The sequence below is a fragment of the Pelodiscus sinensis genome, chromosome 6 (assembly GCF_049634645.1).
Source record: "Pelodiscus sinensis isolate JC-2024 chromosome 6, ASM4963464v1, whole genome shotgun sequence".
NCBI lineage: Eukaryota > Metazoa > Chordata > Testudines > Trionychidae > Pelodiscus > Pelodiscus sinensis.
In genome coordinates this window covers 16,527,819-16,541,657 of record NC_134716.1, presented here as the reverse complement: position 1 = coordinate 16,541,657, position 13,839 = coordinate 16,527,819, and positions in this window count along the sequence as shown.

Below are 13,839 nucleotides of genomic sequence, written 5' to 3'. Positions count from 1 at the left end.
ATGCTTAATTGACACAACTGTCTAATAAAACCACGATTTGTTTTTTACTTTATAAATAGCTGAACTTTTAGACATAAGAGTTTAGCTTTACCCTGTCTGGAGTGTCAGTGTCCCAATGCTTATGCCTGATTTGAGGCCTCCTATTTGTTGGAAATGGTTTTCATCCTTATTAATTGGGAAGAATGGCCTAACTCTTCAAATGTATGTAGGGGCCCAACTCCCATTGATTTCGATTTCAATAGAAATTAGGCACCAAAGTAGAGTTGAGATATAGGCCAAAGTTACCCTTTCAGACTTGGCTAACAAAATGTACAGGAAACCAGTGCACTAAACAATAAACATAAGCTAGCTCTTCAGCTGGCCTTATTTGAAGAAGCTCTGTTGACTTCAATAGAGTGACACTGAGTTAACATCAGCTGAAGATTTGGCCCAGTTCTTGCTTTCATAGAATTATGGACTCCACAAAATTCTTTCATTGATGCTTCAGAGCATGGCAGGAGCACTAATAAGACAACTTTGAATCCCTCAGTGAAGCAAGACTTTTAATCTAGCTTTCTCTAGCTTTGAGTCTTCCCTCAGTCACATAGGGCAAAAAGTCAGTGGGAACAGTCTCCTGTGGAATAGAGAGGACGAGAGGAACGTGATAAGGAATAGTCAACATGGCTTCATCACTGACAAGGGCATGCCTGACCAACCAGATTGCTTTTTATGACGAGGTAACTAGCACTGTGGACATGGGGAAGGCAGTGAACATGATATACCTTGACTTTAGCAAAGCTTTTGATATGGTCTCCCAGGCTACATCTAGATTGGCATGATTTTCTGGAAATGCTTTTCCATTAAAAGCATTTTCAGAACAGAGCGTCTAGATTGGCACAGATGCTTTTCCGCAAAAGCACTTTTTGTGGAAAAGCGTCCATGCCAATCTAGACGCGCTTTTCCGCAAAAATTTTTTTTGCGATCGGGGCTTTTTTGCAGAAAACATTATCTCAGCTGTCTACATTGGCCCTTTTGCACAAAAGTTTTGTGCAAAAGAGACTTTCGCCTGAACGGGAGCAGCATAGTATTTCTGCAAAAAGCACTGATTTCTTACTGTAGGAAGTCAGTGCTTTTGCAGAAATTCAAGCGGCCAGTGTAGACAGCTGGCAAGTTTTTCCGGAAAAGCGGCTGATTTTCCGGAAAAACTGGCCAGTCTAGACCCAGCCCCATAGTATTCTTGCTGGGAAGTTAAAGAAATATGGATTGGATAAATAGACTGTAAAGTGGATAGAAAGCTGGCTAGATTGTCAGGGTCAATGAGTAGTGATCAACAGCTTTGTCTGGTTAGGGATCAAAATCTAGTGGAGTGCCCCAAGGGTTGGTTCTAGGGTTAGGTTTATTCACATCGTTATTAATGACCTGGATGAGAGGATTGATTACACCCTCAGCATGTTCACAGGTGACACTAACCTAGGGGGAGAGGTAATTACGCTGGAGGGCAGGTATAGGGTCCAGAGTGATCTGGACAAATTGGAGGATTGGGCCAAAAGAAAACTGAGTTCAACAAGGACAAGTGAAGAGTCCTGCACTTAGAACAGAAGAAACCCAGGCATTATTACAGTCTAGGGACCAACTGGCTCAGCAGTTGTTCTGCAGAAAAGGCCCTGGGGATTAGAGTGGAGAAGAAGCTTGATATGAGTCAGCAGTGTGCCTTTATTGCCAAGAAGGCTAATGCTATATTGGGGAGCATTAATAGGAGCATTGCCAGCAGATATAGGGAAGTGATTATTCCCTTTCATTTGGCTCTGGTGAGGCCACAACTGGAGTATTCTACCCAATTCTGGGCTCCCCATGACAGAAAGGTTGCAGAAGCATTGGAAAGAGTCCAGCAGAGGGCAACCAAAATGATTAGGGGGCTGGAGCACATGACCTACAAGGAGAGACTCAGGGATTTAGTCTTATTTAGTCTACAGAAGAGAAGAGTGAGAAGGGATTTGATAGCAGCCTTCAACTACCAGAAGGGGGGATCCAAAGAAGGAGAGAAGCTGTTCTCAGTAATGACAGATGGAAGAATAAGGAGCACTCCAGTTACAGTGGGGGAGGTCTAGGTTGGATATTAGGAAAAACTATTTCACTAGGAGGGTGGTGAAGCACTGGAATGGGTTACCTAGGAAGGTGGTATAATCTCCATCTCTAGAGGTTAATGAGTCCTGACTTGACAAAGCCCTGGCTGGGATGATTGAGTTGGGGTTGGTCCCGCCTTGGGCAGGGGGTTGGACTTGATATATATTGTGGCAGGGTGTTGCCCTGCCCTGGCCCTTTAAAGGGCCAAGGAGCTAGAGGGAGGAGAGCCCAGCTGTGGGCAATTAGGAGGGCCCAGCTGAGGGCTACAAGAACAGTTCCTGGGAGGAGAGAGAGAGAGACCTGCCTGATGCTCTGGAGGAGAGAGCAGTTAAGATCTAATGGCCAGGGAAGACGGCAGCTCCCTGGAGGAGGGCAGGACTGGGGAGGCTCAGGCAGGAGGAGCCCAGGCTACACGGCCTGAGGCCCAGTGCTGCATAAGAGCCAGGCATGAAGGGCCAGGGTGAGCAGTGGAGGCAGCCCTAAAGGGCCGGGATGCATAGAAGGTGGCCAGAGCTAGCAAGGAGGCCGCTGTAGTAGTCGAGGGGAGGCTGAGCCAGGGAAGCCCCAGCCTATAAGTCCAGCAGGCAGCCGGACAGGCAGAGGCGTGCCTATGGCCAGGGAATAGGGGCCTGGAGATCCTGCGGTCTGCCCGGAGGGGATGTTAAGGGGCTGGCAGGGGGCCGGCGGCCAGGATGACGCGAGGGGAGTTGGGAGTCCCCAAGGAAAAGAACTAGGGGTCCCCGAGGGTTGGGAGGACCCTTGAGAAGTGGACTATAACAACATGGGCCCTCCCCCGGAAGGGGGGTGCAGAGCAGCCGAGGAGTGGTCACCACAGGAGGGCAGTGCCCTGAAGCCACCACCACATCCAAACGGGGTGCGTCCGAGCAGCCAGCTACTTCCCCCAACTGGCCACCCTGGAGGGAAGAGCTGGGCGAAAAGAAAAAAAAGCGAGTGAACCCGCTACAATATATATCTGCTATAGAAGGGTTCTCTAGTGGTCAATATACAGGCAATCCTATGGTTCTCTGCCACACTCACTTGCAGTCTCTAGTGCGAGAGATGTGGCTGGAGAACTGTTATGCTCCAGATACTCTTAGCACAATAGCAGCTTATGGGGAACTCTTGGTATCTGAGAGTAATTTAGAGTTGTCCCAGAATCCATGGGGTTAAAAAGTGGTGTGCATCCACATTTGTTGTCCTTTCTTAGCTGCACAGAGCTTAATTTCTCCAGAGTTCCTAGTCAGGGACAATATATTATAAAATGTAGCTGATCCATTTGTATAAGTAAACTGCATATCAAGAATTGCACCTTAGGATCAGGCATATTCATAAAAACCAACTAACCCTGACACACAGCCCCCTGGGTATAAGAAGCAAGAAAGAAGATTTCACAAGTTTATATCACATCATAATTCTAAACATAACTTTTTACCTGAAATTACCATCTGCCAGATAAAGCAGGAAAGAGAATATTTATTAAAATTCAGCCTTTTACATTTTATTGGGCTGCAGCATTCCTTTTCATGTCCCACCTCAATTGTATAATGCTGAGACATTGCAGCGTTTCATCCAGAATCATTAAGCATTGCAGCAGTGGGTGCAAGGACTTATTTAGAGACATAAATTCTGGAACTGGCTTGAAGTTGTTTCCTGTGTGTACAGTCTTTACAGTTTGGTTCAATGGTTCTCAGCAGCCTCACTATACAAATTGTTCTTTGCACACACACTCTTGATAAAGCCCTGGCTGGGTTGATTTAGTTGGAATTGATCCTGTCTTGGGCAGAGGGCTGGACTTGATGACCTCCTGAGATCTCTTTCAGCTCTATGATTCTATACCACACTCCTCCGACAATCTATTGTTCAGAGGAAAGGGATGGGAGACACAGATATCTGTATCTCAAAGGATCCCAAAGAACTTAAACACAAAGCTGATCAGGAGGTTTGATCTGCCCTTCCAAGCAGCCACTTTTTCAATTCCAATCCCAGTCAACCCCATCCCTTGGGAAAATTTTCAAAAAGTAATTAACTTTATTTTTTAAAATATCCCCATTAGAATTTGAACATACATTGTGCAGCTATCTTGGCTGCACTGGCAACTGAACATACCTTTCCATGGGTCAGAAAGCATGGGATGATCAAGAATGGGGAAAGCTGAGAAGAAATGCAAATTGATTATGCTAGTAGCTAAAGCAGTAGTCATCCAATAAGGACCTTACATCTTTGCCTTACAATATACCTTACAACTTAGCACCTTACACATGCTTAGATGTCCAAAAATGCTGCTACCATGTACTCCCATGCATTATTAATAGTAGCCTTGAAATTGATAGGGTTACTTGCATGAGTCACTGTAGAAGAACCAGATCTACAGTGCATGTGCCAGTAATAGTCACTATTACAAAGGCAAGCTGTTACAATACACACCTAGAATGCACTACAAATGTGTTTTCCTCCAGCTAGTTTCTCTAACAGTGTTTAGCACATAGAGCAGCAGAGAGAAAGGCACAAACTGATCTAAGAAGTGAAGATACAAAGAAACACTAAGACCCTTTAAAGAGCTCCAAGTTTAATATACTTCTTGATTTTTTTTTTAATTACAGAAACAATTTAGGGGTTGTGTAACCCACACACCTAGGCTACGGCTACACTGTAGCCTTCTTCCAGAAAAGCTTATGCAAATGAAGCACAGCGTGGAATATCACTGCTTCATTTGCATAATTAACAGCCGCTTTTGCACAGGAGGCTTTTGCACAAAAAGGAGCTGTGTAGACGGCTCCTTTTCGTGCAAAACCCCCACTTGCGCAAGAGCCATTCTTCCTCATTTTTTCATTTAATTATGCAAATGAACCATGGCCATATTCCACTCCACGCTTCATTTGTATAAGCGTTTCTGGAAGAAGGCTACAATTTAGCCGTAGCTCTAGTGTGGTTTACTGTCTCATGCAGTGGGACCTAGAAATAGACTACAGCAACAGATAAGAACAAGAGATCTCTACAGCATGGGCTGTAAGACAGCTGGGCTTGTGCCTTTCTCGAAAAGGGATGCTAATGAGACCAGTCGTAATTGCAAATGCCACGGGGGATTAAGTAGGAATAAGGGATCTTCCGGAAAAGGGCTTATTTTCCGCAAGATCCCGTCTAGACTGGCGCTTTTCTCCGGCAAAACCCCAAGCCGGAAAAAAGCGGCAGCCATGTTCATGCAAATGCCGCGGGGGGTATTTAAATCCCCCGTGGCATTTGCAATTCCGAAGTGTCTCATTAGCATCCCTTTTCCGGAAAGGGGTGCCAATGTAGACACAGCCCTGGTTTTCAGCTTAAAGGGTAGAGGCTTCTGTACTAAGCTCCAGATGTCCCAGGTTCAAATTTGCCTGGTGGTGGTTACAGTTGAACTGAAAATTAATAAAAAGTACTTAAAGTAGACCAATTTAAAAATACAAGAGAGAAGCTGGGGTACATCACTTTGCTCTCCCAATACATGAATGGCTATTTAAGAAGAGGCAGGAAGTAATGGAATGCTTAAATAGAAACACAAAATACATATTTTCCCTCATATTAAACTATATCTATGAGCAATATCTGGAATAAATAAGCAAAAAAAAATAAATTAGGGTTATTATACTTTGATGTGGACTATGTATCAAGCCAACAAAAGTCAAAACTCACTTTTACTGGGCACAGATTTCCTGGAAGCTTTTCAGTCACATAAAGATAAAAGCCATAATTATTACCTTTGGCTTAGCACAGTCAGTCAATCAGCCGCTTCATGCATACACTGCACACAGACAAATAAACTCAGATTTTACCTTCCGTCAGTTCTCTCTGCATCATAAGGAGAGAGAGAGGGGGTAAAAGCATGGTTTTTCAGGTAGACACTTGTATTATTTATAGTTTTACCATTCTGAAAGGGCCTCTGGCAGCTGCCCTTGCATACAGAAGAAGGCACAATTCCCAGAAGACTGGACATTTACAAGCTGCAAATGAGCAGCTGCACAACTTCCCTGTTTCAAAGCTTCCCATTAGGAACGTGCTAATCCATATATATTTGCAAATTGTTATGATTATTGCTCAGAGCTGGCATCAGTTGCAGCTGCAGCAATTCAGAAAACATTTCAGACTTATGATGGTTGGAACAACAGCATAGAAATTATAATCATCTGACATCCATCACTATTGCTCCTTCAGCTGATTACACCAGCCAACAAATCCCAGGCATGCAGACTGTAAAAGCGAGAGCATTAAGAATCCAAGCCACTAAATCTCTCTCTCTTTCCTATTCCCCCTCTCACCCTTTTCTCTTTCTGGGCTTAATCCTCTACAGCAGAATTCAGTGGGAGTTCCCCCTCCCCCATTAGTTTCAGTGGGCCACAGATCAGCCTTCTGCTCTCTCCTTTCTCTTTCATATCCTCTCTCATTTTATACATCAGTCCTGTGCTGTGGGGACTGTTTGATTTTATCTGTAAAAGTGCTCCAAATCAAACATTGAATCTCAGCCATAGCCACTAACCAGCAGTATTTGTTTGAAAAATGTCTCTTCAGCAAAAGTGTAAGGTTATGTCTAGACTACGCGTCCAGGGAATGGGTCTGCTCTTCTGACATTTTTTTTCGGAAGAGCAGATGTGCTCTTTCAGAAGCCCTGTCTTCCTCGTGTCACGAGGAATAAGGGCTCTTCCAAAATAGGAGGTTTTTCTGAAATTTGGCCCAGTGTAGACAGGTCAAATTTTGGAAAAGCCTCTTCCAAAAAAAAAAAATCGGAAAAAGGTATGCAAATTGTGGAGCGCCATTTGCGTACCCTTTTCTGATAAAGCCCCATAGTCTAGACATAGCCTAAGAGAGAGGGAGTGTGTGTGTGGTGTGTGTGTGTGTATATATATAACAGATATTTTTGCTCAATCTGAACACTGTGGTGGTAAATATTCTCAGGCTGCAGTTTCTGCTGCATTTTGACCTCAAGGTGGGATAGTTGGGATACTCTTCATGGGGCACATTTTATGGTATTTCTCTTGTGCCTTTGTTTGGCTGAGTTTATCCAACTGGAGCAGGAGAGTCAGCTCAGCAGAATCTATTTGCCTCTGGGTTTCTTAGAGAGCGGGTGAGTTTTAATTAAGCACTCAGAAACAATCATAACAATTTGCAAATATGTGAAAGAGACCAGGAGAGCATGACAGGAAAATGAAGAAATAAACCGGAAAAAACAAGTCTCCTGGCTGCTGTGCTTAACTCAGCGAGCAGTGGCCTAGTACAGTTATTACTCCCTGTAGTCTCTTTGGGAATTATTTTAATTTTAGATTTGGCTTCCACTTGACATAAGTATCTAAGAGTTTTATATGGAGAAATTACTTTGCATATCACTAATGGCTGAGTCGTCTTGTGCACATGGACTGAGGCCCATAAAGCAGGAAGCATCTTAACAGGAAGGATTGCAGACTGCTATGTAAAATGGAAAAATAACCCTTCTGAATGAGTGAGGAGTTTAAATCTGGAAAAGGCAAATGGAGGCTTTTACTCTCCTTTCACAATTCTTGCCTGATTTCGGATCCAGGTATCTCAGATATTCCCCACTAACAATCAGACCAACAGCTGCAGTCAACAGACCATCATATCACAGGTTCATATTATCCTGAGGTAACTGAGGTAAGTGAAGAAGTTGGATACCGGTAAGGAACACAAGGGTTACGTCTAGATTGCATCCCTTTTTCGTAAAAGGGATGTAAATTAGACATATTGCAATTGCTAATGAAGCGGGGATTTAAATCTCCCCGGCTTCATTAGCATAAAAATGGCTGCCGCTTTTTTCGGCATGGAGATTTGCCGGAAAAAAGCGCCAGTCTAGACGCGGATCTTTCGGAAAATAAAGCCTTTTCCGAAAAGTCCCTTATCCCTTATTTTAAGAGGGATAAGGGATCTTTCGGAAAAAGCTTTATTTTTCCGAAAGATCCGCGTCTAGACTGGCACTTTTTTCCGGCAAATCTCCATGCCGAAAAAAAGCGGCAGCCATTTTTATGCTAATGAAGCGGGGGGGATTTAAATCCCCGCTTCATTAGCAATTGCGATACGTCCAATTTGCATCCCTTTTATGAAAAAGGGATGCAATCTAGACGTAGCCAAGGAGGACCAAGCAACAAAGGAGGACCCCTGACTCGGATGGAGAAGGCAGGGCAATCAACTGGTTCTCTAAGGTGTTTGTACACAAATGTAAGAAGCCTGGGAAACAAACAGGAAGAATTAGAAGCTCTGGCTCAGTCAAAGAACTATACAGGCAGTCTCCGTCTCCGGGTTACGTACAAGATAGGGACTGTAGGTTTGTTCTTAAGTTGAATTTGTATGTAAGTCGGAACTGGTACATATTGTAGGGGAAACTCTAGCCAAACATTTCTCCCGAGCTCAGTTTTATTCTCCCACACCTCACTTCCCTCAGTCCTTTATTCTCAAGCTGAGGTGTCTGCTGAGAAAAGCCGCTCTGCGTCTCCCTGGTCTGCTGTGGGTGGAGGGCGCTAGCTTCGCATCTCCCTGGTCTGCTGGAGGGTGAGTTGCCTCACCCCGTTTGTAAGTAGGGATCCGATGTAAGTCGGATCCATGTAACCCGGGGACTGCCTGTAATTTGATAGGAATAATAGAGACTTGGTGGGATGAGTTGCATGACTAGAATACTGTCATGGAAGGGTATAAACTGTTCAGGAAGAACAGGCAGTGGAGAAAAGCAGGAGGAGTTGCATTGTATGTAAGAGAGCAGTATGGCTGCTCAGAGCTTCAGTATTTTTGAGGGAGAAAAGACTGTTGAGAGTCTATGGGTGAAGTTTAGAGGTGGTAGCAAAAGAGGTGATGTTGTAGTTGGTGTCTGCTATAGACTGCCAGATCAGGTGGATGAGGTAGACAAGGCTTTCTTCAGACAACTGAGAGAAGCTTCCAGATCCCAGGCCCTGGTTCTCATGGGGGACTTTAATCACCCGGACATCTGTTGGGAGACCAATACAGCAGTACACAGACAATCCAGGAAGTTTTTGGAGAATGTTTGGGATAACTTCTTGGTACAAGTGCTGAAGGAACCGATCAGGGGCTATGCGCAGTTTGTCCTACTGCTCACAAACAGGGAGGAACTAGTAGGGGAAATAGATGTGAGTGACAACCTGGGAAACAGTGATCATGAAATGGTAGATATCAGGATCCTGAAAAAAGGAAGAAAGAGTAGCAAAATACACACCCTGAACTTCAGAAAAGCAGATTTTGACTCCCTCAGAGAACTGATGAGAGGGATTCCCTGGGATGCTTACATGAAGGAGAAAAGGAGTCTAGGAGAGCTGGCAGTATTTTAAAGAAGTCTTATTAAAGGCACAGGAAGAAAACATCCCAATGCGCAGCAAGAAAAGCAAATATGGTAGGCGACCAGATTTGGCTTACTGGGGAAATCCTTGGTGAGCTTAAACAAAAAGGAAGATTACAAGAATGGAAACTTGGACAGATGACTAGGGAGGAGTATAAATATATTGCTCAAGAATGCAGGGGAGTTATAAGGAAGGTGAAAATGCAATTGGAATTACAGGTAGCAAGGGATATGAAGGAGAACAAGAAAGGTTTCTAAAGGCATGTTAGCAATAAGAGGGTGATCAGAGCGGGTGTGGGGCCCTTACTGGATCAGGGAGGTAACCTAGTGACAGATGATGTGGGAAAAGCTGAAGTACTCAAAGTACTTTCTTTGCCTCTGTCTTCACGGACAAGGTCAGCACCCAGACAGATGCACTAGGCAATGCAGTATGGGAAGGAGGTGGACAGCCCTTAGTGGGGAAAGAAACTTAGGACCTATTTGAAAAGGTAAACATACACAAATCCATGGGTCCAGATTTAATGCATCCGCAGGTACTGAGGGAGTTGGGAAATATCATTGCGGAGCCTTTGGCCATTATCTTTGAAAACTCGTGGAGATCGGGAGAGATCCCGGATGATTGGAAAAAGGCAAATATAGTGCCCATCTTTAAAAAAGGGAAGAAGAACAATCCAGGGAAATACAGACCAGTCAGCCTTACCTCAGTCCCCGGAAAAACCATGGAGGAGATCCTCAAGGAATCCATTTTGAACCACTTGGAAGAGGGGAAAGTGATCAGGAATAGTCAATATGGATTCGTGAAGGGCAAGTTGTGCCTGACCAATCTGATTAGCTTCTATGTTGTGGTAATGGGCTCTGTGGATATGGGAAAGTTAGTGGATGTGATATACTTTGACTTTAGCAAAGCTTTTGATACGGTCTCCTACAATATTCTTAGAATCATAGGGTATGTCTAGACTACATGCCTCAGTTGGCAGAGGCATATAAAATAGGCTACCTGACATAGTCAATGAAGCGGGGATTGAAATATTCCTAGCTTCATTAAAATAAAAATGGCTTCCGCACTCTGCCGGCTCAGCTGTTTGTCGGCACAGGTGCGAATCAAAACCAGCGTGTGAAACGAGGTGTATAGGAGCGCTCGACATAGGCTTCCCCTGTTGACCGATCTGCGTCTTGACTCACGTGCTGTGTCGACGATCTGCTGAGCCAGCACAGCGCAGCGCCCATTTTTATTTATTCATTAATTGACTGTCGGGTAGCCTATTTTACATGCCTCTGCCGTCTGAGGCATATAGTCTAGACATACCCATAAAGATGGCTTGCCAAGTGGCGGCGAGCCCCGCTCTCCAGCCACGCAGTTTGGCACGCTGTGCATGCACAGACCACACTGAGCATGCACTGACCACACTGCGTAGCTGTGCCGGCTTGTAATCTACTCGCCATAGGTGAGTAGATTACACTAATTGTCAAGCCCAGCCCATAGATCTGAAAGAGACCTCAGAAGGTCATCAAGTCCAGCCCCCTGCCTATGGCAGGGCCAATCCCAGAAAGTTAAGGGAATATGGATTGGATAAATGGACTGTAATAATGATCTGGATAAGGGGATGTATTGCACCCTCAGCAAGTTCCCAGGTGACACTTCTTCATTCCTAGAGGGTTTTAAGTTTTGGCTTGACAAAGCCCTGGCTGGGTTGATTTAGTTGGGATTGGTCCTGCCTTGGGTAGGGGGCTGGACTTGATGACCTGCTGAGGTCTCTTCCAGCTCTATGATTCTATCCTTTATAGTTTTGGTGTTGCCAAAGCAAGCTATTTTTCATTTTAGGTCACAAGCGCAGCCATGTCAGCATGTTACAAGCAGCTCCATTTTAAACTTCTTTACACTTAACTCTAAACCTGCAAGCACTTTTATGCACACAAGCAGCCTTTAGTGTCTTCAGCACATCGGTATTTGCAGTGTGGACTTTCTAGTGTTTGGTGCAAATCTTTCAGAACCCCAGTGGCACTGGTGTTACTGTAAAAGACACAGCATTGTGCTGGCATTACAGATTGATCCTGTGAGGTGCCTAGTTACCTCAATTCCCATTGACATTATAGTGGAGTCACAATGTCTGGAGAATTATAGGATTCACTAGACATTCAGCAATCAAATAGGTATTTGTGGTAACATTTATATTGTAGTAGGGACCAAACGTCACAGCTAGGTTGAGTCACACTGTGTTGTACAATTTTTTTTTCTGGTCCATGTAGTTCCAAAGAGCTGATATTTTCAGTAAAAAGTCTTCTGTATTTAAAAAATATGACTTATAATTGTTGCATCACTGATTGTTCTCTTTACATTAAAGTATTCTAATTAGGAACATGGCTGTGATTTTTCCTACAGATCCAAAAGTGAGAACTGCATGAAAGCAAGGCAACCCGCAAAATTATGGGTTTCTCTTTCTTTGGGATTAAGTATGATTAAAATTGTATTTCATTAATATTTTGGTGTCAACAGCTAGTTGCTGGATTGAAAAAAAAAAAGCAGAACAATCGTTTATTTTAAAGCCCACTGAAGCCAATGTAGGTCTAATTTTCTCCAAATGACTTTGGATTTGGTCCCAGGTCAGTAAATTAGGAAACTGTTTAAAATAGGAAACTGTTTAAAATAATTGCTTTTGATTATATCATGGGTCTCTGTGTGATATATACACAGATATATCCCTTAAATTCTGCTAAAAGATAAGGGAAAGTTTTAGATATTCAAAATGAGACTACCTTAGTGATATTAAACCACAGATGTGGAAGTAGAGAAAAATAAAGCCCTGACTTAGGTTCATAGATGTACAATGCCTCATGGGCATGTGATAATTACAAGATCATAAGTCTTAGAAGGAAATTATAGGATACAGGATGGCCTTCTAGGTTTACACAATATTTACAAGTGAACTCAGAGCACTATATTTGCTGAAGTAAAAAAAAATATATTGACTTTTTCTTGCAGGGTTAATTAACAGTATCTTACTAAGATATTCATCATTCTATATAAATCATGTCTTAAGATATTACCTGTGCATTTTAGTCATGTTAATAAAGCACTTTTTTAAAGTCCCTGATAGAAATGTTTCTGTGAAACTGCTTTTACAGAGGAAATTTATTGTATTAGGCCACAGCTGTAAATTTTTCCCCTCCAATCCTATAAATTTCTTCTAAATGTTTAATGGTTTATAACTGTAATTATTCTTGTGTGCCAACATTAAACTTTAAAAACTTTAATTTGGAGACTATTCGGAGAAACTCATCTTTTTTACAGCCTCATAAATAGTTCTTTGATGAAATGAGCAGAGGCTCTGCCTCTGCCCGAGGTGAATACAAATGACATGGTGTAGTCTCTCACTTACAAAAAGGAAGCAAATGCTTTGATGTCTCAAGTGATCAGCTGATACTAAGTGCATCAGTGGTGAGAAGTGATGTGTCTCTTGGTGGATAAACATGCACTCAAGTATCATCATCATTTTCTAGGAAGGACTTCAACTAGGGAGCCAAACCAGTTCTCAAAAGAAAAAGAACAAACAAACAAACAAATAAAGAGGATAATACATCCAAACCCCCAAGTACTCAACTTCAAAGTAAATAAACAAATAATGCCAAGATAGCTATTAGGCCAATCACCTGATCAGTGCTTCTGGGTGCTTAATTTGAATAATGTCTAGTGGAGAACATAGGTTTGTGTAATAGAGTGCCTAGCAAATAACTCCTCTGCCCTATTCAGTTACCATATCTTAATTTCAGAGAAAATAATCAATATTGTTGTTACTCTCATAAGAATGATATTGCAATCGCTCATATAAAAAAGTAGAAAGGGGTAGGTAAGGGAATATCCATACTATAATTGCTAGATGATGTCCAGAAAAGGACTTAAGGAATCAGGTTCCTGTAGGGTTGGATGAATTTTGCAGGTGCCCTTCAGAAAAGAGAGGGGATTTCTTACATTCTACCACAGAGAAATCATCTAGTAAACAATCATTAGCATTGCTTGAACATCAGTAAGAGTTACTGGCTTGCCACGTTGTCCACACAGAACTGTGCCATATCTGTAAGTACTCTTGAAAAGTGGCTAATGGAAAGCATGTCTATAGATGGACAAGCTGGAGAATTTTAAAAGAAGACAACAATGTTTGGGATAAATTATTACAATTATTGTGTTATGGGAATACGCAGTTGTTCCTGTTATGTTTGGTGCTGTTCTTATGTATAGTGATCACTGCTTCAAGGAGTTTGCCACTAAAAAGGGAAGATTCAGGAAGAGTGAGGAAAAGGGATAAAACGTACAGTCAAAATGTTCATGATTCATTTAATTATATAATGTCTTCTATTTTCTGAGAGATGTTTATTTTTCAAATATAAAAACAGAGAGGCAAGGAGGTTGAGAATTATGAGAT